Genomic DNA, 26,046 nt, shown 5'->3' with positions numbered 1-26,046 from the left:
ACTTAACTTAATTATTTGATCACTAGGTATAAAGTCTAGATCTGTACATTATCATTCTCCGCTTGGGTAAACCATCTATCTCTAGACTCTGGATGAAACTAGAGTCTAGATCTAGATCTACTTCTTATCTAAATCAGATTTAGATCTATACACAAATTTAAAACGGAATAAATGCACGTTATTTGTGTAGAAAAAACAACCCCGAGCAAAGCCGGGTAAAATTAAGGCTAGTATAGATGTATATTTAAAGATTAGGAACATTTACGGGAAAAAGAAAAAAAACAACATAATTATAAGGTGGCGGGCAGAAAGGGAAGACAACTTCTTAATAAATGACGGCAAAAGTTCAACCGCGTGCCTATTTCTTATCACATTGCCTAAATGGACCCGCCATACTCAATTACTAAACAATGCTTAGTTTGGACTATTTGACCATCTGGACAGTCTTCTAGGTGGCCGAAGACGTGTCTGACAACGCGGTTACCACCATGTTTCGCGTCAACAAACATCTTTCGACGTGAACAAACACAAACTTGACTTAAGTCTAATCCTCAAGCCTGCTCTCGAATTAGTGTCTTTTTTTTTTGTTTTTTTTAAATTGCTTTTCTATAACGAATCATTCATGCTTACATTATCAGTTCGCTATGGTTCAGTCTCTTTTGTCATTACCAGTTCGCTACGGTTCAATCTCTTTTGTCATCATCAGTTATGGTTCAATCTCTTTTGTCATTATCTGTTATGGTTCAATCTCTTTTGTGGACCAGTAGGGCGGGAAGGGGTATCTGGGAGAAGGTTTCTGTGCTATCATTAGCCGCCAGTTAACACAACTGTGCCAGAGTCCGGGATTTAAACTCGAGCCCCCTTGTTATGTAGCCAAGAGGTTTTGGCCTCTCAACCACACATCACACACCTTAGTCTGAACCAGTGGCGTAGCTACCAATGTGCGGGTGGTGCGGGCCGCACAGGGCACCAAGTGGAGAGGGGCACCAAAATTACCCCAGTGTGTATTAATTTCCTATTTCCCTGAGCGTTTCAGTAAAAACGACTAATTGTATGGACACGAACAAACATAAACTAGTGTATTTTAAACATGAACTAACGATTTATAAACTAGTTATGTGGCTATTTTGTTTCATCTTCTTGACTATTTCTTCCATACAATGTAAGCTGTAGAACAGTTTGACTCTAATTTACTAGATTTATTTCGGACACACGGTACATGTTGTTACTACACTGATCAATGCTCTGTAATATAAAGAAGAAGAAGATAGGCCAACCTTTTTTTTACTTCATTGTTTAGTCCATTGGTTTAATCTATATATTGAGTTTACAAATATATTTCTAAACTCTAGCTCTAGAAAAATGGCTTAGTTTATTTATTTCTTTATGATTCTTTATAGTTTTGGAAATAATTCTATTGTAATGTCAATATTTTTAAATAAGCTAACCTTTGTTTTCTACAAGGTTTTTTAACTAACTAATTAATTGTAATACTGTAACGTAAACAAAATGATGAACAATGCTCAAGACTGACTAGTCTGGCTGGCGCCTCAAAACCCTTTTAAGCTCAGACGGAGAAATCGGCATCTCTGGTTCTGTCCGGTCTGGGTAGACTATAAGGGCCCCATATCCAGATCTATCGGGGTCCCTTATTACCGTCCCATAGGTATAACAGAAAATGGCATCTGATGGGTAGGACTGTAGTGTAGCTGATGCCAAGTTTTGGAGTATGGCAGGTGTTAATCGCCTCTTGGTGGCTCCCTCTTGCCCTATAAGGGACATGCTTATTTGTGGGGCCGACTTCTCCTCCACGGAGAGCAAGTACTAATTATTCTAATTGAGATTCTGTCAGTGGAGAGCTCAGCTGATTTTGACAAATTGGCCGCAATGTGGAGGAACGATAGCATTTTATGCGGTTCCTCTCTCTCCACTGTCGCACTAATATTGAGGTGGGTAGCCTAGAGTCGCCCCTTTTATAGCGCTCATAGGCTGTAAGTAACGCCCTCTCCCTCTTTAAATGTAAAGGGGCCTCGTTTGTTAAGATTTCAGCAGCGTTCGTTGGGCTTGTCCGAAAGGTGGCACAAATGAACCTTAGTGCCTGTGATTGTACTCGGTCGAGTGATTCGAGGGCAGTTTTACTAGCATATACTTGAGCTGTACTCAATGTGTGATCTGACTGCCCCTAAGTACAATGTGCGTAGCATGTAAGCTTTGGCACCCCACTTTGTGCTGGCCAGCTTTCTTAGTAACGCTAACTTCTCCGAGGCTTTTCTTTCAACTTCCTGGACGTGCTGGAGCATTGACAACTTTCTATCCAGAGTTACCCCTAGATATTTTGGCGTGTTTTCACGTTGGAGTCGCAGCCCAATGAGTTGAAGCTCGAATGGAGCCTTAAGAATGTCGATCCATAGGCTGAACAGGGACCAGGTCGTTTTAACAACGTTTATCTGAATCTGTCATTTGTCGCAATACGAGGAGATGGTTTGGAGGTCTGCTTGTAATGCCGCCTGTATTTGGTCGGCTTTCTTGCCGGTTGACCAGAGGACAATGTCATCCGCATAAAGCAGTTTCTTTGACCGCAGTGAGGTGCGTTTCTTAAATTTCTTAAGTCTAAAGAAGCATCGAGACAATTTCAAGTCACATCATTGCCAGAGTCCACCGACTATAGGCGAGCTGTTAATGGGTATGAATTAACTGAACAATTAAAAGCAACAAAGCAAGATGAGACGGTTATCATTGAATTCAGAAAAAAAGGATGAGGCCGACATAGTGAAAAGAAGAAAATACTTCAATACCGCAGGTTCTAGAGACTAAAGGACAGCACACAAGCATGTCTTTAGTACACTCCTCAAAAAATTCATACTGAAGAAGCTGAACCATCAGACAGTGTAAACAATACAGAAAGCAGGATAATAAACTCTAGACTGAACGACATTTGAGATTGGCCTGATGTCATCACAGATAATATTCGCATACACTTTCTCACTCAAGGATCTGAAACAGTTCAGCGTATGGACAGTCAATTCAGAGAGGCGTATAGACATCAAGAATCAGCAAAAGGAAAGGCTAGAAAGCTTTCAAAGGCTTGGTTTTTCCGGCAAATGTCAAACGGCGAGAAAGTTCTTAGAAAGTGGATGTGTTATTCGCCAAAAAAAAAAAAGAATTATTTTGCTTCCCCTGCATGCTCTTCTCAACAAGATCAAGTACCAAATCTTCATTTAAATCCAAAGATGGATTCAATGAGTGGTGGAGGTTATCCCCGAAAATAGAAAAACATGAGACCAGCAGAGCTCACATTCAGTCATCGCTTGCTTGGAGGGAACTTGAAGTTTCCTGAGAGTAGGGAACAATATTGACAACAAGGCCCAAGATTTGATTATACAAGAGACGAAAACCTGGAGAGTTAGTAAAATTACTATCAAAGTACGATCCACTCTTGAGGGAGCATGTGCTTCGAACTAAGCTTTGTTCCAGATCGAATATATACATGTCTTCACAAATACAAAATGAATTTATTACAATATTGGGGGATCACGCTAAAAAAACAAATCATACAGCAAGTAAAACAAGCCAAATATTTCTCTATTATTTTTGACAGTACACATGACATCTCAAAGCTGGATCAAATTTCCCAAATTTTACGGTATGTTGTCATGGAGAATGCGGCGGGGTGCAGGTTCGTGAGTCTTTTGTTGACTTCATCGACACAAAGGACAAGCATGCTGCTGGAATCGCTGAGATGATTCTAGAGAAATTTCGTTTGGATAGCTTAGACATAATGGACTGCAGGGGTTAAGGCTATGATAATGCTGCGGTCATGAAAGGTCATTAAGGTCGTGAAAGAATTAACAATATTTGATTAATGAATAGGCCTACATATTATTTTGAAAAAAAAGTAAGGTTTTGCAATGTTATTAATTAGTTAGTTTGTTTTTTTTTTTTTTTGGGGGGGGGGGGGGGGCATCAAGATGAGGTACCGCACCAGGCATCATATACTCTAGCTACGCCACTGGTCTGAACTGCTTACACATAACAGCTATGAAGAGCTAACGCTTCAGGGGGCTTATTACAAAGCTTATATCAACTCTCTCTGTCTATCTGGTAAAACGTTTGTATATGCTATTTCTACCACACCAATTCTTGGATCAAGTTGAAACGGTAAACAATTATTTATTGTATCTAACAAAACATGATTCAAATTTAAAAAATAAACAATTTATTTATATCAATTGATATTGAATAAGGGGAATAACGTTTACATTATTGAGAGATATAGTTGCAAGTGCGGAGTTCTTCCCCTTATACAAATCCTTTTCTAACAAAAAAAAAAAAAAGCTTATTTCATTGTTGCTTCATTTCTTTATTTAATTACATAATAAAGTAGGCTACATGTAAACTCTTTCTCCAGGCCAGCGATGCACAAATTACTTCCCGCGGGTCAGAGACGACTCCAGACGATGTGCTTTCCTTCCCCTTGTGCTCATTGCAGCCTTCGAAGATCGTTTTCATTGACATCGACACAAGACATGGACCGTGACACATAGGTCACGTGTGTCGGCCGAGTGCCTTACTGCTGTAGGTAATGGAAACATTGCTCAGTTCAACATTACATATGACATAACTGCGGCCAAGTGTCTTATATCAGTTTATTACTTTTGGTTGTATTGACATTACGGACGAATGTCCGAAAAAAATATTTCATTGTTATATAACAGAGACTACAAAAGATCACGTCAAAGAGAGTGTGTGAGACAGCTCTACAAAATATTGCTTCGTTTGTTAGATATTATATTGCTCATTTGTCTTATACCAGGGTGTGCCCAAGTACGATCACATCTAAACTGTCTATATTGTAAGCGTCTTTGTTTATTAGAGTTATCCAGGAATTTGCCATCATTTAGAGGCCTGGGGGGGGGGACTTGACCTCTTTAGGGGCCCTTGCATTTTGACATATGACATGAGATAATGACGTCATATTTAACATTTAATGTAAAAAAAAAAATTCGAACACTGATTTCGGAGACTCCTCATGTGGGGGCTCGGTTGGATTTTCCAATTCTACCCCCTCCCCCATTCCCCCAACATTGCTACGCCATTGGGGTTATAACATAAGTGGCTGCAATAATGCCTGTATAAAGATTCGAGTTGATCCCCAAGCTACTTTCCTTACATTATTACACTCTGTAAGACAGATATAAATACACATTACAGAGGAACAGACAGACAGCTAACATAAGTATTGCCCAATGATGTCAATGAAAGAGGCTTACAAACCAGCCCAGCAGGCTTAGACACTGGACAGATGCGAACGCTGTTAAGTCAATGTCCTCATGGTGACTCTGGGGTTGGAGTTCTAGTGACACTCAATGTATTTGTTTGTCTCTATGGTCGACGACTTCGGACCTAGTTTTTCTTTTTTTGTCTTTCAGTTAAAAAGCTTGTGATAGGTCAAAGTGTCATCTGTCACAGTGTCATTTGTCACAATCTCATGGGCCACAGTATGTGTCACAATGTCGTGTTTTATAGTGTCGTGTGACACGTCGTTTGTCACACAGTCATGTGACACAGTTCCGTGAGTCACATTGTCATGTGGCTCGAAAAATATATCATATGGTACAGTTTCATTTGGCAGAGTGGCTATGTGCCACAGTTTTCTCGTAGTAGTTTTTGTATCTCTTGTACTTCTAAAACAAAAAGAAATCAGTCTATGAAGTAGTTTTAAATAATGTGCTCTGTAATATCTTCTATTGTGAGGTAACGACAATCTCAAACAAAAAAACTTAATTTTAAAAGATCTTTGATTAAAAAAAAAAGGTTGCAGAGAAGATACATCACATTTACTTTGTACTACTGAGACAAATCGAATACAAAACGTCACACATTTAAATAAAGTTACAAACACCACTGATAACACTTCAAATAAAGTTACAAACACCATTGATAACACATTCAAATAAAGTTACAAACACCACTGATAACACATTCAAATAAAGTTACAAACACCACTGATAACACATTCAAATAAAGTTACAAACACCACTGATAACACATTCAAATAAAGATACAAACACCACTGATAACACATTCAAATAAAGATACAAACACCACTGATAACACATTCAAATAAAGTTACAAACACCACTGATAACACATTCAAATAAAGTTACAAACACCACTGATAACACATTCAAATAAAGTTACAAACACCACTGATAACACATTCAAATAAAGATAAAAACACCACTGATAACACATTCAAATAAAGATACAAACACCACTGATAACACATTCAAATAAAGATACAAACACCACTGATAACACATTCAAATAAAGATACAAACACCACTGATAACACATTCAAATAAAGATACAAACACCACTGATAACACATTCAAATAAAGATACAAACACCATTGATAGCCTTAAAAAACATTACAAACACGTTACAAACGCATTACAAACACCGTTGCCACGCTACACAAACACTTGCACCTTCATACAAACACCAGTTCATCTTCACCCTCATCTATTCCTTAGTGTGTTGAGCAGTTGGGCACCACACACGATCCGTTGACCGTCTTTCTCCATTCCTCTCTGTCTTTTGCCTTGGACAGAAATCTCTTCCAATGACAGGCCCATCCATTCTTTCAAGTTGTCTTCCCATTCGAAACACGTAAATTTTCAATACAAGATATCGCCAAAGAAAGCGTACGAAGGACCAGTATCTTATCTTATACATTTGATGGGCTAACACGAAGACATATTAAGATAAAAAACAACAACTCACAATAACAATAAAAAAAAGAATATCAGAGACGTATCTATACATCTTCTTGTTATATTCACTCTGACCTATTTTCGATTTGGTGGATCAAACATCAATTTCATAAGGTCAATATGTTTTACATTTCAGAATGGATGATCAATATGTTTTGGTAAATACACTCCACCAAGCGACTGATGTGAAGGAGATCACATGACAAGATCTGACATCGGTAAGATGGTTGCTGTCGTACTATTGCCTCTCCTTAAGACCAGCCAGAGATTACAACTGGTATGGCTAACTATTGAGCAGCCAGCCAATCAACCAATCCTAAGAGCAGAATACAAATCCAAAGGAAATCAGAGAAACAGATGGATCAATCGAGAAAAAGAATTCAGTAAAGTGTTACACTTCGGTAACTCTCACATCTTGCAAACTACTGTCTGCCACATCTTCCCGCGACACCACCTCGTTAAGATAATTATTGATTATTTATTAATTAAATCATTTCTCTTTTAGCATTGACCCACACAATAAATAAAGATGTTCTAGCGATCTTATCTTATCTTATATAATACAGACGTTACTTCAAAAAAGAAGATGATTACGTCCTACGCGTCATGCATTCATTCATGCATATTAACCAATGACTTAAATTCTGCCAAGTCACTGGTTTTCCTGGCTGACTCAGGCAACCCATTACATGCTCTAATAGCACCAGGGAAGAAAGAGTTGTGAGATAAATGTAGAGGCGTTGCTTACTTTGTGATAGCTACATTGCGCGGGGGGGCTACCTTAGGCCAAAGGAAATCTTTTTTTTTTTTTTTTTTTTTTTTTAGCCAGGTCGGTGTCACAGAGGTTTCTCCTGGAAATGCTTTGAAGACCAACTGAAGCTCCAGCTCGCCTGAACAGGTATAGAAAAGATCGTCCAGCAGCTAGTTGCTTCTGAAAGACGCAGCTCTTACAAAAGAAGCGGGATAAGTATTGGAGACCAAAAGGAAATTTGATGGCAAAGACCACCAGCAGACAGGGATTTGTCTGCGTTTTTTTTGTGGCAAAATATGTAGGTCACGGGTAGTTTGCATAGCCACGTAAAATACTTCAGACTCGAAGATAAACCTTATTAAATAAAAATCCTTAACCCTTAAAATATTTCCGACCTACTTCTATAAAATCTAATCAGTAATTAAATATGGAATCTTTTTCCCCTTAAAATCAATATGCAATATATAAAGTGCAGTCTGACAAATCAATTGAATATGAAATTTCAGAAACAAAGATAATTAATGGTGTATTATGATTGATGAATATGTTGGCCATAAATATATATTTTTTTAAACATTACAATATGGCTCCTTTTGTCTCGGAAGACTATGGATGCGCCCAGATGAGTCAATGGTTTTGGCTTAGTTTTGAGACGGGGGCAGAATCTGGAGTGACTGATCTAGCCAATTCTGGAGCAGCAGATTTCACCACAGTTTGTGCATATATAGGCATCTGTTTTATGGCTAGCTGACAGGGCAGTTTTCATTTTCTTTCTCCCGACTAAGACAGCTTCGTTTCTTTTGCTCTCGGCGAGGTTCCTACGGACCGCGGGTCGAATCCGGCTCTATATAAATTAAAGGAGATGAATACGTTGTATTACCGAATAAAAAAAAAACCCAGTAGTTTACATACGAAGTACTCTGCATATAAACTGTATTTTGTCCAATTTAGTTAAATAGAATACATGTGTACTGATCCTTTTTTGTTTCCACTAAGTACTTGAATGTTGATGATTTTACTTAATAAGGGAACTTAGAAAAACACTTATTTTTTCCATTAAGTACCTGAATGTTGATGATTCTACTTACTAAGAGAACTTAGAAAAACACTTATTTTTTCCATTAAGTACCTGAATGTTGATGATTCTACTTACTAAGAGAACTTAGAAAAACACTTATTTTTTCCATTAAGTACCTGAATGTTGATGATTCTACTTCATAAGGGAACTTAGAAAAACACTTATTTTTTTCCATTAAGTACCTGAATGTTGATGATTCTACTTACTAAGAGAACTTAGAAAAACACTTATTTTTTCCATTAAGTACCTGAATGTTGATGATTCTACTTACTAAGAGAACTTAGAAAAACACTTATTTTTTCCATTAAGTACCTGAATGTTGATGATTCTACTTACTAAGAGAACTTGACACGCTAACAAGACTGACGATTCATTCACACATTCACCAGACAGTCCCTTTCACGTCATGCAAAGAGAAAATCAATTCGGGATTCCCCGAGAAATCGTAGACTGACGTCATCCAAACATAATACTGCTAATTAAATTCGGAACACTAATATACCGTGCTATAAAAAGACGTATATAATGAATGAAAGTCATAGTTAAGGCTCGAGTAACACTGGCGGTGGAAATATCTGTACAAAGTTAAACAACTTGGGATGATACTAAATTATTTCGGTTTTATTTTACTGGGATTAATAAGCGACAGAAACTAAATATTGGACAACGATTTCTCTCCCCTTTTCTAGTCAGCAGTGTAAGTAATAAGGAGTTATAGTATTGAGTTGGGTAGTACTTGTGTATCAGTAGCAGACTTTTATCGTTAGGGTTTGAACCCGCGACCTATGAGCGTCACAAACTGATTATAGTAAATATTCATAAACCAATCAGATCCAATCTCCTCAAGGACGTAGCCATGGGGATGACCCCTGACCTTCCCCTGGTCTACTTCTGCTCTATTAGTATAATTAGAAAGTCACCTCAGCCTCCCCTGCTTTGTTGTCCAGTGAGTTCCAATCCAGTTACACTGTCCAGTAGAGAGGAGAGCCGGAATGACCAGCGCCTTTGATGTAGAATATCGGCCTCATCTTATAATGACCAGCAAGAGAGATATTCATTTCCCAAAGCGAGCGAGAATATTAGAGTCCAGGAGGAAAAGAAAGAAAGAGAAGAGAAGAGAAAGAGAAAAAAAGTTTTACAGATTTAAGACGAAAGAAATGAAAGGAAAAACTCTTTTAGATAAATGAGAGAGAGAGAGAGAGAGAGATAGAGAGAGAGAGAGAGAGCTATATAAAAATAATCAAGAAAAAATAACATTCAAAGATGTCAAACGTTAGAAGTTTAAAAAAAATCAAAATTAAAAAACAATAAATCTTAAGGTTTTGTACCAAAAACAAAACAAAGAATAAAAACTACAAATAAACATGTGGACATAATAGCCAGCTTGATTCAGTCAGTCAGGTCCGGGCGATACTAGCTAGTATTGAGCTTATACTACTCAAAGAGAATGACCTCATCAGTCGTAAGGTCGCTTCTGAAGATCATGGGCTCTTACTTTAATTTAAGCAGACAGGCCGTCTGGTAAGCAGACATGAGAAAATCGCTCATCCCAAGCGATGACAGTTTAAAAAAAAAACTATATAATATTTTTTTTTCCAAATCCTCGAGAAGAGATAACTCGTAGTGACTTGTACATAAAGCAACGGGCTTGTTTATCAAAAAGTTTTTCAAAATTGGTATTCGTTTTTGTGAGTTGTATATTAAATCTTTAAATTAGCTTTCGGTGAATTATTTTAGATCTGGAATATTTTATATTTCAAAATAATGTTAATCTTAATAGTCGAACGAATACAAAGATGAAGATGAGCTAAAAAAACAACAACAATCTTTTGGAACATAGAATTTCTTTTACATGATAAAATACAGCCTTTCAAATGAAATGAATATATATAAACTCTTCTTCCATTTCATTGTTAGTATTGACCTAAAGTTACTTTAAAATGTCGCGGCTGGTTTGAGTGATCGTAAAGCATGGGGCCGCCCATACTTATCACCAATGAGTTCTAAAGTTAAGCCCTAATTTAAATATAGTCCAACCCAGAGATTGTCGTGTAGGCAGTACTCGAATTTAACTCTTTGAACAACTTTTTTCCCGCAGAGACCAACGTAGTCGTTTAATTGAATGACCCTATGTAGTCGTTCAATTGAATGATCCTATGTAGTTGTTTAATTGAATGACCCTATGTGGTCGTTTAATTGAATGACCCTATGTAGTCGTTTAATTGAATGACCCTATGTAGTCGTTTAATTGAATGACCCTATGTAGTCGTTTAATTAAATGACCCTATGTAGTCGTTTAATTGAATGACCCTATGTAGCCTTTCAATTAAATGACCCTATGTAGTCGTTCAATTAAATGACCCTATGTAGCCTTTCAATTAAATGACCCTATGTAGTCGTTCAATTAAATGACCCTATGTAGCCTTTCAATTAAATGACCCTATGTAGCCTTTCAATTAAATGACCCTATGTAGTCGTTCAATTAAATGACCCTATGTAGCCTTTCAATTAAATGACCCTATGTAGTCGTTCAATTAAATGACCCTATGTAGTCGTTCAATTAAATGATCCTATGTAGCCTTTCAATTAAATGACCCTATGTAGCCTTTCAATTAAATGACCCTATGTAGTCGTTCAATTAAATGACCCTATGTAGCCTTTCAATTAAATGACCCTATGTAGCCTTTCAATTAAATGACCCTATGTAGCCTTTCAATTAAACGACCCTATGTAGTCGTCCAATTGAATGACCCTATGTAGTCGTTCAATTAAATGACCCTATGTCAGTCCTAGGTCACTCACTTACAACAGTGCGGAGCTTTCAACCAAAGTTACATTGTGGCTATACACAATATTATACAATATTTTCTTGACTCATGTCTTATCTATGCCAATGAATAATTGTGCTAATTTTAACTTGATTCGAGAAATAACGTGTACACAATTTTCTACTAGACACACAAAGTGATTTGATATAATCATTGTAATAACAACAAAAAATTCAAGAACTCTGTCACCACAATTCTCCTATTTATTTCACTCACAGAATAGTATCATCTTAAACAGAATTTAAAATTTCACAACTTCCTATGTAATAGCGCAGTGGCTGAGTGGTAAAACGCTTGACTTCCGAACCGGGGCTTTTGGGTTCGAACCCTGGTGAAGACTAGAATGATTAATCTCGAGAACTTTAGGAAGCCTTTGAGTCCACCCAACTATAATGGGCTCATGACATTAATTGGGTAGAGGCGGTGGATCGTTGTGCTGGCCACATGACACCCTCGTTAACCCTGGGCCACAGAAACGGATGACCTTTACATAAACTGCCCTATAGATAGCAAGGTCTGAAAGGGGAACTTTACTACTTTTAATAATGAGCATCATCTATGCTTTGATTATTACTTCCAACTAGCCTTGGTCTCCTGCAAGTAAAGCCCCACAAGCTTATGTCCTGTAAAGTATAAGTCCAACCAGCTGATCAAACAAAACTTGGTGAGCGCCAAAATGAATGACAACTATTACGACCTTTTACTGTTTTATTGACGTCCGACCTTTGTGTGCGTGCGTGTGTTAGCTCCCCCTTAATGCCCGAGAGACTTTTTTGACATTATTATGACTTGGGGGAACTCTTGTTCCTTTCAAGACAGAAATGTTATTTTCTTACCGTGGTCCCTGTCGGCGGTTTGAAACGGCAGGTAGAGAACTGAGTCCACAATGAAAGGTTGTTGAGAGACTCAAATAGAGAGACAAGTATTTAAGAAGACAGCTGGCCAGCACATGCTTTGCTATCGAATTGTGTGTTACATTGTGTATGTGTGTGTGCGTGTTAAGCTTCGTATTTGTACGTGTGCTTGTCTACCTGAGATGTTGTTTTTCTTTCCAAGAGGTAAATTCCGCTTAGCACTGGTGTTACCTTTTATTCTGCTTGTAATTTTCAACGAGACAGAGGCGTATTTTGTGAAATGGTCGCCCTTGTGACCTTGTTGAAATCCCTGAAGTCTATCTCACAACATCAATGTCCATAGGAATAGGTTAGACCAGCGGTTCTCAACCTTTTATGCTTGGCGACCCCTTTTTACAACCCCCCACTCTGCCGCGACCCCCCCCCCGCACACACACACAGCAATAGGTGAATATACAAAAACAATCTATTTTTTTCGATGGTCTTTGGCGACCCCTGGGAAATCGTCAATCGACCCCTAAGGGGTCGCGACCCACATGTTGAGAACCCCTGGGTTAGACAATGATCCTTCGCCACTACGCGCTTCAGCTTTTGAAACTTCACTTTTTCATAGGTTTTTATTTTTACAAAGCTAATATCAAACAGTCTGTCTGTCTGGTAAAAAAGTTTGTACACATTATTTCTCCCACACCCAATCTCGGATCAAGCTGAAATTTCGCTAAATTATCTCTTTTACCTGACAAAACAAGAATTAATAAAATAATTAACCAATGAATTAATTAACTACTGGTAATCAATTATTTTCTTTGGTATCGAACAACGTGAAAAATTTTTACTTGATGATGTGGTGGTATAAGTTGAATTACTCCCCTTTATAATTTATATAGGGAAAGCTTTAAAGTTTGAAACTAACAATAGATAACTATAAAACCTTCAATTTAGATAAGCACATCTTGACGCCATGTTTCCAATTACTATAAAATAAACACATTTCAAGTTTTTTTTTAAATGCATCTAAAAAGCGATCATGGTAACCTTTACTCAGATACCCCCGCCCCCAACGTTCCTTTCTTCCCTAACCATGTCCAATTAGTCCAGACACGTAAAAGGATCATAGCTAATTGAGAAAGCTACAGTCATGAAATAGTACCAAACAAAGTCAATTGGTAAAAAAATATCTGCAATCGCACAGATCCATTATTGTTAGTCTAGATTCTAGATCTATTACAAATTTAATTACATGACTGATTCAAACCAATGGATACAACTACGCTTACTATAAGCTGTTCTTTTTAAAAGAGTATTTAACCATTTTTCTAGTGTATTTTTCTAGTATTACATTGCAGTTTTATGCGTTTGTTCATTTACTGTACAGTGCTATTTTTTAGCTGTGCAGTTATAATTTACTAACCAGATCACAGAGTTGACATTTTGTTTACTGTACGCAAGTTTACGAAGCGTTAAAGAGCAAGGGGAATAAGAAAGTCTTAATATAGTGTATAACTTTTGTGCATATATTTTTTTTCTATTTCGAGGATCCTCTGTTATCGTGGGTGGCTCTGTAACGCAACTTCTGCGATAAGAGATAGGAAAAAACAGAGATTCCCCACAGAAACGCTTTAGAGACTAGCTCAGACATCAGACCACTGGAAAACACCTGGTCGCAAAAAATTTTTTAGAACTCCTACAATAGCTACCGGGCACTGATTTGAGACCCCCAAAGGAACGCTTCCGCTGAAGAGAGGCGCAGACAGTTGAAAGAGAAATGGAACCCATGTAGACATAAGCTTTGTTTGTACAAGGTGTGACAAATTATGTAGATCACAGATAAATCTGCTTAGCCATTTAAAGTAGACCTACTGCATTCTTTAGCCTGCGGGCAATCGATTTGAAGGGAAGAACAATACACACGAAATTGCAGAAAATGTGTGTGTGTGTGTGTGGTGTTATATAGAGTGGGCGTGTGTGTTTCCTAGGTGACGATGATGAGATGTTAGGCGATAGGTTGGTGGTTGTGTGTCTCAGCATGACGAAATAGAAGCTGATTGGTCGTAATGCAAATGTTAAGAACGAGAGACTATCTAAAGACGTGTGAGTGTAAAGACCTGAATGTAAAGACGTGTGAGCGTAAAGACGTGTGAGCGTAAAGATGTGTGAGTGTAGAGACATGTGAGCGTAAAGACGTGAGCGTAAAGACGTGTGAGTGTGAAGACGTGTGAGTGTAAAGACGTGTGAGCGTTAAGACGTGTGAGCGTAAAGACGTGTGAGCGTAAAGACGTGTGTGTAAAGACATGTGAGTGTAAAGACATGTGAGTGTAAAGATGTGTGAGTGTAAAGACGTGTGAGTGTAAACACGTGTGAGTGTACAGACGTATGAGTGTACAGACGAGTGAGCGTAAAGACGTTTGAGCGTAAAGACGTGTGAGTGTAAAAACTTGTGAGTGTAAAGACTTGTGAGTGTAAAGACGTGTGAGTGTAAAGACGTGTGAGTGTAAAGACGTGTGAGTATAAAGACGTGTGAGTGTAAAGACGTGTGAGTGTAAAGACATGAATGTAAAGACGTGTGAGTGTAAAGACATGAATGTAAAGACGTGTGAGTGTAAAGTCGTGGGAATGTAAAGACGTGAATGTAAAGACGTGTGAGTGTTAAGACGTGTTTTTGCTGTGAGGTAGATTCTGTTTAACTCTTTTCTCTCCGATATTATTTTTTTATACTCTTCGAAGGAGTTCTTCTTTCAGCTTATTACCATTTCATTACCCTGTTACGAGTAAGCTTCAATAGCTTTGTTGTTTGTTGTCAGAAAATGTTGTATTTGGTATAGAATTAAAGGAAAATGCATGCTCTTTTTATATAACACAAAGTCGAGTTTATTAAATTAAATATTATTTTAATTTAATGAGCTCAAATCAACGATGGGATCGTCGATTAGGAGAGAAAGAGTTAAATGCCAGTTTATATCATCTCATCTCCAGGAGGCGGGAGGGAGAAATCGTTCGACCAAATCGAAAAATACTATGAATTTATTAGACCAATAGCTCGTTGCCACGTCACAGGTCAAATTTTTTTTTATAAGTAAATAAGTATTCTAATACAGTGTTTATCATACTGCGGTACGCAGACCCCATTAACATCTTTTTTTTACCTAGAGGTCGGTTGGCAAGTTTTGACTAAAGGGGTCCGCGGGTCTGTTTTATACATAAAACAACAACAACAACATTGAAGCTAACATTCTTCAGTGAGTGAAGGTAATTTCATTTATTACATCTCTATGCTCACAAACAACAAGCTTCTCCCAGAAAAAAAAAAGATGTCGTTATTATATTAACAGCATTGTTGTTTCTCTATTAACTCTATTACCGGTCTTAGCGGACTTCTCATTGGCTACTTATACAACAATACTGCTCAGACGTCACCAATGAAATTATTTGTACTGTCTGTTGTTGGTTTGTTTTTAAAGCTATTATTAAACACATTTGCGGACCTATCTGCCTAGGGAGATCACTTTTCATTTCCCATGCGGCCCGGACATTTCGTCTTTGAAAACTCCTTCCCGATGACCGAATGACCACAAATGACCATTAAAGACCTGGGCGTTAGGGAAGGCTTAACCATTTAAACTGACCAGACAGCGGAGTTTACTAAATAAAAGCTTTTGAATTTACATAAATTTGTGTAGACTTCTCATGAGGTTAAGACCAACAAAGACCTATATAAAAAAAAACAACAGATAGTAACACAACTATAAAGGAGGGCATTGGCTTACAGGCTCAAAGAGTGTCTGTTGTCAATTCAAGAAAATAAACATGTATTTAAATAAAACCTTGCTAGAAGTCATCCATTACTTTCTTTATTTTGTAAACGTGAGATTAAAGCTATTATGCTACTGTACGTAAGATTCGTTAAACAGAAAGGAATAGAGTCAGATAAGTAGAGTGGGGAGTAAATGTTATTATAGACTTTTACTTACACAGGAGGACGGCACTTGGCGGAACAATTATTTTCCACAGCTGTAAAATAATTAAAATAGTCTTGTAAATAAATGCGAAAGAAAAAAAGAACGATGAAAGGAAAAACGCGAAAGGAAAAAGTAAGGCAATGAGAACTGGCTTATATGTGTGAAGATTTTATAAAGCTATCGGATATTTGATGTTTAAAGAATTGATATAGAGGTCTTGAGGTATTGGGAATTTGATATTAGAAGTATTGATGTTTAAAGACTAGGTATGAGAAGTCTTGAGGTTTTGAGAATTTGATTTTAGAAGTCTTGATGTTTAATGGCTTAATATGAAAAGTCTTGAGGTCTTAGTGTCACGTTAAACTATTTTTTTTTTTAAATTTCTAACATGTCATTGAAAATGAATGACTGCATTACTTCAAATCAAAGTCCAAACACCTAAGAATAAAACATTGTCCTTCATTCACATACAATTCACACAAATTGTATATTTATGTATTTACATTTTTTTGCTCGTATGAGTGTAATCCCATTGTTGCAAAGTATATACCAATATGTCATTCCTTTACAATATAATTTGTGTTCACAGACGTGAAGTACGGAAAATGAAAGGATCTTAAATATAAGACCCTTACAGGAAACATTTAGAGGGGACTGTTACTGTCACGCATATGTATTAAGATGCACTCCTGTATGGTTATGGTACATCTGGTATTGAACCCATTAACAGCCAAAACTTTATTATTGGTGCAAACATATTCATTTTAGTGTTTATCAATCTCTATTGGTCTAATTGCCTCGTGAGGAATATTATATAACACCTTTTTTTTTTTTTTTGCAATTTATATTTAAAGTACATTATTTGTAACATTTAAAAACAAAAATTAATAAAAATATGTTCATTTCAGTTAAATTTTAAATTTTTATTAACAAAAATATTATGAAGATTCAGTAGAAATAAACCATTAAATATTTTTTTTTAGAAAGTACATTTTTTTATCGGGGCACCTACACCCACACTTCTATTCAGTTGATAAAAACGATACAAAAAGGTGGCTGGTTGATTTGTTGGTTTTATAAATCCATCGTAGATTATTGGTTTGAATGAACTCTGAATTATTTGGTAAACTTTGACCTTTGTAAATTCTTCACTAGGCTACGTGCACTCTGCGTTGCTTGTTGACCATAAAAACAAAGAAAAACAAAAACAAACCCAGCTTCTTTTGTATCTGTCAGTTGTTAAAATACGCAAGCTAAAAATCAAAGGTCATATTACAAGGTCTTCGGGGCTCGCAAAGACCTTCCTTCAGGGAACAGTACCAGGAAAAAGAAGAAGAGGCAGACAGAGAAAGCGATGGGAAGACAACATAAAAGAATGGACAGGCCTGCCATTGAATGAGGCTCTAACTAAAGCAAAAGACAGAGAGGAATGGAGTAAGACAGTCAACAAATCTTGCTTGGTGCCTTAACGGTCCAATAAATTAAGGGATATGTAAGGTAAGGTAAAATATTAATTCACTCTGTCTAGTAAAAAAATTGTACACGTTATATCTATAACACCCAATCTCACATTATGCTGAAATTTTGCACAATTATTTCTTTACCTGACAACAAATTTATAATTATTTCTTTACCTAACAACACAAGAATAAAGAAAAAAAAATTAACAAATTAGTCAATTAACTATTGGTAATAAAATAGTTTGTTTGGTTTCTTGAACAAGGAAAATAGTACTTGACAGATTTGGTGTTAAATAAGTTGTATTAGTCCCCTTGAGGAATCCTGAGCCCTGAGTGGGCATTTTTTATGCATCTAAAAACCATAACCATGGTGTTATGTCTTCTGTAAACATTCACCAAGATACCCCTTTCTTCCCTCCCGTTTTCACACCTGGTCCAGACAAGTGATGGGACCATAGCACATTGAGAAAGCTAAAGGCTAAACAAAAACGCTTGGTAAAAATATTTATATCGCACAATTTGTCTAGGTCAGTCATACACCTATGCGTGCGGCTGAACCAAACTAATTGATACAATTACACATAATATAAACTTTGCTTTTTAAAAAAGTTTTTTTTTTCGTTTTGTCCTCTTATTATTATTTTAGAATGAAAAGAAAAATTAAGTTGATGAAAGTAGTAATAACCAAACTGGCAACTCGGCTGTCAATAACCTAAAAACTTCTGGCCTTCAGTTGCGTCTGACACGTCGACCTCATTACATCCCATAGAACTCAATGTAATACTGGTGTTGTCCAGACTTTTTCAGCCAGGAGATATAAAAAAAAATTAAATCAAATATAATTTGGTTAAGATACCCACGTCTCTTGAATGACATCACAAAATGGATTTCCCACATGCTCCAATCATGGTCTTCCAGTTTGAAAAAGGCTAATTTACGAACAACAACCGTATTCCTCTCTAGAATAGTAAAGATAATTTGCGGGACTACTTTACATAGATTCATCCGCTTGGTTTATTTAGTACTAGAAGCAATCTTGATGTTGGAGTATAGTAGAGAAAGGGACTATTTTTTGTTTCAGCATAAGCCTTAAACTAATTTATTGATCTAAAGGCCCGCAAAACACAAAGCCTGTTGATATTAAATTAATTCATAAGCTAGCATGTTAAACAGTGGGTTTTGGGGGCCCGTGGGCTTGACCTCTTTAGTAACCCTCGCATTTTGACATTTGACATCTTATCATGAGATAATGGCCCGGGGGGGATTTTCGAAATTGGACCCCCTCCACCCACCCTAGCTTCGCCACTGATGTTTAAGGAATGTATATGGCCTTTGGTTTAAGGTTTAAGTGATAAAAGGAGGACTAAGCCACACCAATAGCTCGTTCCCACGTTGTACAGATTTGTGACGTGGCAACGAGCTATTGGTCTAAACTGCCCATAGGTCGAGACGTTGCAGGCCAGTGTTCAGGCCTTCTATGACAATTGGTCTCGGTTTAACAAACATTGCCTCTCGTTATCGCTTTAAACCTCAACTTAAAACTCAAACTTGAACTTCAACTTAAACCTCAATTTAACTCTAAATCTAAATCTCAATTAGCCAACTTCAGAGGTTATATAATAACTACATAATGAGGCCGAAAACTGCTTAGAATATTCCTCTAATAGCAAGCTGAAGTACTTTCCTTTTTAAATTATTTTTTATTTGATTCGGGTTTCAACAAATTTCAATGTTCCCACAAAGTTGCAGTGGTAGAAAAGAAACATCCAGAACATATGATTGTTGCAACGGTCAGAACAAAGAGCAATTTTAACTGGCAATCAAATTGTTGAGAATCTGGCAAGTGGGCCTCTACGTCACTTCAAAAAAAAAAAAAAAGAATTCAATCATTCCTACCCACAATTCCACACGCTGCCTTGCCTTGTAACAAAGTGAAATGATATTTGGAAGTCCCGGGGAAGTGCAATGATTCTCTGGCTACACTCTTCATTGAAGGTAATGAATCTTTTACTGCACAAACCAGTGCGTGGGTGCGCGCGTGTGTGTTATTTTATCGTGTGCGAGTTTGTGAGTATATGTGTGTATACGTATGGTTTTGTATGTTTGTGCATAATTCTATTTTAAGGACTGTCTTTTCAGCAACCCCCTTGAAAAGAGTGCTCTTCCTTTTTTTAAAAAATCACATCGCGATGGCTACATCAATAGTTACAATAAGAAGCTTGAAAAATGAATGCTATCATAGTAATAAAGATGTTAGGGGCGTCCCGTGGTTTCAAGAGTGGGTGAATGTCGAAATATCGAAAAAATTTAGAATAATTTCACAGTTGGATCGCTGAATGATGAGCGTTCGATGAGCTTTTTGAAGAGAAATAATTTTACATTCAGAAAGTTTGAATAAAGAAAAAAAAAAAGGTGGACTTGAAGTTGACAAACAAAGTGATAACATTTTTCTGTTATCCAAAAACTTTCAATGGCCATTACAGTTCTGAAAGTTGAAAAGTTGACTGGAAATGGAGTGCCGATTAATCGACTATATTAACTTCTCTTCAGTATTAATGATCAACCTAAGTACCAGTCCTTAGCAGCCCACCATCATTTCAGTGTGAGGGCGATGAGAAGGTGTTCTACTGCAATAGAGACGAAGTCAGGATAGAAACACGAGTTAATCACCGGGCAGGACTAGTTCTCTGATACTCCTCAATGTTACAGAACTGTGCTTGAAGAAAAATAATATAATTATTTCTCTTATTCAAGCATTTTTTTATTCAGTACAAGAGATTACATTGGCAACAACACAGAAGACAAAACGCAAGTTCCCGGATTACACAACCATTAAGGTTTACATTGTTCAGATACTGTCCAAGTATTTTTTTTTTTGTGATCTCAAAATGTTTTTTTTTAAAGGACACATTTCGAAAAGAATAAACAAATAAAATACAAAACCTGCGGGAACATAACGCAATGTGTTGAGAAGCGTTGTGGAATGAATGGTCCATAGTACTCCATACTACAGTAAAACTGAAATGGTCTTTTTATCTTATCATTGATTTCAAGGCTTTTCGATTTACATCAATAGACATTAAAACACACAAAGGCAGAATGACAGGATATAGTGAAATCTGAGCAAGGGGGGTAGTCAACCCACTTTCGAGGGCCCATCAGTTACAGCAGGAGATGGCTGTGACGTCATAAGGCAGTGGTATTTCCCTGGATGGATACTTATTTGATGACGGAGCTAGCTATGCATAAGGGTATCGACTGGCAAGATTTTTTTATGTAGAAAGTGAAACATTTTTTTTTTCTTTGGGCGTAAGGGCAGATCATTAAAATTGTATAGGTTAGGTTTTACAACTAAGCCAGGAAATGCATGGTTTTCCCTTCACTAGATTTTTTTTTCCTAGTATTTTTTATTCAGTAGAAGATTACATTGCCGAAAACACATGCTACAAAAACCGGAAGTTCCATGTTTTCACAACAATTAAGGTTAATAACGTCCAGACATTGTCCAAACTTGACGATCATCTTGTTGTCTATTGTCCTCTGTTGTAGACACAGGTACGTACACGAAGTCCTGGATATTGAGATTCTTTCAAAAATGGAACTGTCTTTAGTTTCTATGGAAGCTCAAAGCTTCCAAGAAACGTGAATAGACTTTGTTGGTGCGTTTAAAAGCCGACAAGTATTTTTTTTTTAAGAATACAGTTTAAATTTTATTTGAAAGCTGAGCTTACTCTTGTCCACAGTTCGTGTTAGAGTATGTTTATATTAGAGATGGGAATCGAACCCAACTTTTAAAGTTCGGGTTCTGTTCGGTTCGGTCAGATTTAAGTTCGAGTTCGGTTCGGTTCGATGACGAGTATAGTTCGGGTTCGGTTCGGTCAGGTCTAAAGTTCGGGTTCGGCTCGGTTCGATGTTAGGAAATTATGTAATAGCAAAATTAAGTTATAAGGTTTAATGCAATTTATTAGTTAAAACTTTTTTATTTGAATTTTTACATAAAAGAAATACTTTGCAATATATAATAGGCCTATGGGCAATACTTTTGCCAAAATAATGTTGCCTACATACATTTAAAGCGTTGTAAAAATTTCGGAGATAGAAATGAAGATGCGGCAGGTTTTTGCTCAAGTCGGCAAGTGGTGTAATTCAGGGTGTGACTCGGCGATAAGCGAATTTTTTTAAAAGGCTAATATCGATGTGCTTTCTTTCAGAACGCACTATTCATCATAATAAAAAAAAAGTCGAAGGCCATATTAAATCTAATAATAAAGAGGCAGACCTGGCCAATAGAATTATGCAAGGGACATTCTAGGTAGGCCTACATATTGCGCACATACTTCTATAATGGGCGTGATCTTTTTAAAGAAATATTCTTCGTGTAAAGACGTCTCTATCGAGGATTTTTTTTCACACATGAGTCTTCACTATTATAAATTGTAATATACAGAAGAATCACACTAGCGGAGATGTTTTAAAATGTTTTATTCAAAACGTTTTGACCCATATTGTGCATATGCGCCTCGCTAAAAGCAGTCTTCAGTTGACAAGGTCTTATTAGAAGATAAAATGACATCTCCACTTAATATATTTTAATTTTAAAACATGTAATTATACTAATATTCAGATAAGTTACACTAAAAATAAAACTTTTTTTTCGATGCCCCCTCTCTTTGTTAGTTGGTCATTGGTTTGTCGCTTACAGACAGCTAGTACAATTGAAGCAATAAAGGCGTTTTATATTTTTACCGGTAAGGATAGTATAGATGGTCTTCTTATGGTCCGACAGTTATGCTGGGCAGGGCACGTATCCCGTATGGGGGACGAACGTATGCCAAAGGCAGTCTTTTTTTGGTGAGCTAAAAGGCGGTCGACGTTATAGAGGCGCCCCACGGAAACGCTTCAAAGACCAGCTTAGGCGTCAACTTTCCTTAGCTGACATAGAAGAGAGCACTTGGTTGCATGCGGCCTTAGAACGAGTCAGTTGGAGTTTACTCCCAAAGGCCGCGGGATACACATTTGAGACCAAAAGAAAATCCGCTGCCGAGGACAAACGCAGACGCGAAAAGAAAAACTAAATCGACCACCTGCGAACAGTGGTTATGCTTGCCCTGGATGTGGCAAAATATGTAGGTCACAGCTGGGCCTGCGCAGCCATGGGAAAAACTGTATTCCTCACTAATCTTCGGACTCGAAGACAAGCCTTATAATAATGTATAAGCTTAATAAACTTTAAAATAAATTTCTTATGTAAACAACTAAATATAGCCTAACTTTTATTACAATATTCACATATTTAACTTTTGATAGAGATGTAATATTAATGAAATATACTGATATTTAAACAAAATCAAGGTCACCACAAAATAACGTCTTTACTCTTTCATGTCTCAAGATTGTCTGCCGTTTCACGTTTGCATTATTCTAATTTCATCATCCTTTATGCATAAACACCAATCAATCGCTTAACCTCTTCTTACCGCCACCAGAAAACACACACACACACACTATGACACCCCTTTTTGTCAAGAAGTTGCGTCTCCCCATCCCCCAATTCAAGGTACTAACCATCCCCACCCACGGGAGAGGACCCAAAGTTTGAGAAACGCTGCATTAAAAATACTGATGATCAATAATGCAAAACAGGATAATAGTAAAAATATTCAGGGGCGTAGATAGGAATTTTTCATCATTTGGGGGCCCGGGAGGGGCTGGACCTCTTAGGGGGCCCCTGCATTTTGCGTAATATTGAATATTTATTGTAAAAAACACTAATTTGGGGCCCCCTCAAGTAGGGGCCCGGAGGGATTTTACATTTCTCCCCCTCCTCCCCCACCCTTGCTACGCCACTGATAATATTTCAATATGGAATACTTCACAATTTTGTAAAAATAAATCACTTAATAGAAGATAATTAAAATTTATTTTAAACTAGGACACAAATGAACTTATCTACACTCTCTAATCGGCAAAATTATTCTACTCTCAACTAACAGCCATCTCAAATAAAAGTGACAATATTTTAATGTCACCTTTCTACTTACTAGGAACTTGAATCTAGATCTAGATCTAATTAGAGGGCGCCTATTCGACTCAAAACCAATATTGCAAACAGCCCGCGAAAATTCAAGGTTAGGGGAGAGTCGGCACGTACGGAAAAACCCATGGGGAATCAAAGCGCGCCGCTTTTTTTTTTTTTTTTAAATACCCCCCCCCCTCCCCTCCCAAGTTTTCAAAGTATAATGGAATCATTAGAATTTAAATAAAATATTTAAGTAATTTTTTTAAAACCCAAAATATAAAAAAGGGATGTATAAATTGCAAAATTAGTTCGGTTAAGAAAAGCAGGGTTCGTTCGGTTCGGTTCGTACCAAGCAGTTTCAAAGTTCGGGTTCGGTTCGGTCATAAGTGAGGTTCGAGTTCGGTTCGTTCGGTTCGGGTTCGGTTCGTTTCCCATCTCTAGTTTATATCCTTCAAGCTTCTATACAAATACTTAGGCTTACGCAGTCTATCTGGTTTACAACAAATGATTACAATACTTCCCCGAGAATCAAAGCTAACTCATATACAATCATGTTAATAATAATTAAAATCTACATTTAAAAACACAAGAACGAATAGAAACTTTCAGCAGTCTATCTGGGGGCCAATTTAGGCTATTATCACTGTCAGTCAACCATAATTACAATACTTCCCCGAGAATCAAAGCTAACTCATATACAATCATGTTAATAATAATTAAAATCTACATTAACAAAACAAAAGAACGAATGGAAATTTTCAAGACAAAAAAAAACGAAAAATGTATTACGTCGGGAGTAACATTGAACTAGTAAACAAAACAAACTTACTGGATCGTGTACATAGACAACTATATTTATATGTCTGTGATCGTTGATCTCCCAAGAATCCGACACTTTAAATTTGTGTCAGAAGTAAATCAATCTATAGATAATCTACTATTTTCATCTCATATCTCAGCGCCCTTTGCCACCCCAACGACGTACGTAAGTTTGTTCCCTTCGTTATGCATCCCTTATCTTGCAGGCGGTTTACATCTTTAGATTTGTTCGCTTTTAAGCAAAGAGATTTGTCCATTTAAATACTATTTCCCTACTAATAAAAACATTGCTGTAAAGGAAATCTTATTGCATTTATTTTTCTACTTTGTTGTGGTGACTTAAATATGAATATGTAAATAAAGTTATGGTCTTTGTGACGGTATGACAACATCCTTTTCTTTGTGGCCTTGAGAGGCTCCAATCGAGACCTTTTCATTATAGAAGGCCTCAACACTGACCTGCGGCGTCCTAACCTTTGGGCAGTGGAGACCCGTAGCTCGTTGCCACGTCGTACAGACCTGTGAGGTGGCAACGAGCTATTGGTCTCCCCCAGCTCATCAGTGGTGACGTTGCAGGTCAGTGTTAAGGCCTTCTGTGACGACTGGTGTCGCTCCAGTCCTGTGTTTTTTAAAGGCTGTACATTTCAAACTAAAGCGGTTGCTCGTTGGTTTTTTGCAGTCGTTGACCTGTAGCACCAAACTGCTGGTAGACAACTAAACCGTTGTAGGGCGGGATAGACTAAACCAGTGATGCCCAACGTACGGCCCGTGGGCCAGGTCCGGCCCGCGACGTAGTTTTATCCGGACCGCCGTAACGTCAAAACAAAGTGTATAAAAATCTCCCCCCCCCCCCCCACCATTTATATGTTTATGAAAGGTGACTCTGAATGAGAATCTACCAGCAAAGGTGAACGTATCTTTACATGTTGTGGCACATGATTATAAGCCAGCAGAATTGTTTTCTAAAGTAACTAAGGCTGTGTAAAAAAAAAAAAAAACGGCATTATAAACCAAATACGACTGCATACTTGGTTTGAGCCGCGAATAAAAATATTGTTAAACTACTCTAATAAATTGGAGGATCGATGGCAATATTTACCAAACAGAGACAAGAAAATGAGTCGTTGGTAAAATTAGCGACAATGTTGCTCACATTTGAAGTAGAGAAGTAATGACATTTTCCGACGACTAAAAAACTAAACCTCCAATATCCCATTAATTAATGTAAGTACTAGATCCAGACTTTGTAATAACATTGTTTCAGGTCAATTTCTTTTCGTATTTGTACTTTTTCGGTCATGTGGCCCTCGGCACGAGTGTCCAAATTAAAATGGCCCGCAGAACAAATTAGGTTGGGCATCACTGTACTAAACCGTTTGTCACAGTCATAGTTGACATTGCATGATCTAAAGTTCACGTCATGTTAAGAGTTTAAAAGACACGTGGAATTCCTGATGTAGAAAACAGGAAGTAGAATGAAGTTAGACTTAGAGGTCAGTCAGTC

General features: G+C 37.2%; 1 protein-coding gene across 1 annotated transcript in view; it reads right to left on the bottom strand.

Annotated features, from left to right (window-relative positions):
* LOC106062946 (rhodopsin-like) overlaps positions 1-26,046 on the bottom strand; it is a 171,802-nt gene that overhangs the window by 57,495 nt on the left and 88,261 nt on the right. The window contains exon 4 of the mRNA XM_056021743.1: positions 16,257-16,296. The gene's annotated coding sequence lies outside the window, so the exon portion shown is untranslated. The remainder of the gene's footprint in view (positions 1-16,256; positions 16,297-26,046) is intronic.

This window comes from Biomphalaria glabrata, chromosome 2 (assembly GCF_947242115.1).
Source record: "Biomphalaria glabrata chromosome 2, xgBioGlab47.1, whole genome shotgun sequence".
Taxonomy (NCBI): domain Eukaryota; kingdom Metazoa; phylum Mollusca; class Gastropoda; family Planorbidae; genus Biomphalaria; species Biomphalaria glabrata.
Note: the sequence above shows the minus strand (reverse complement) of the source record. Positions and strands in the feature narration are given on the sequence as shown.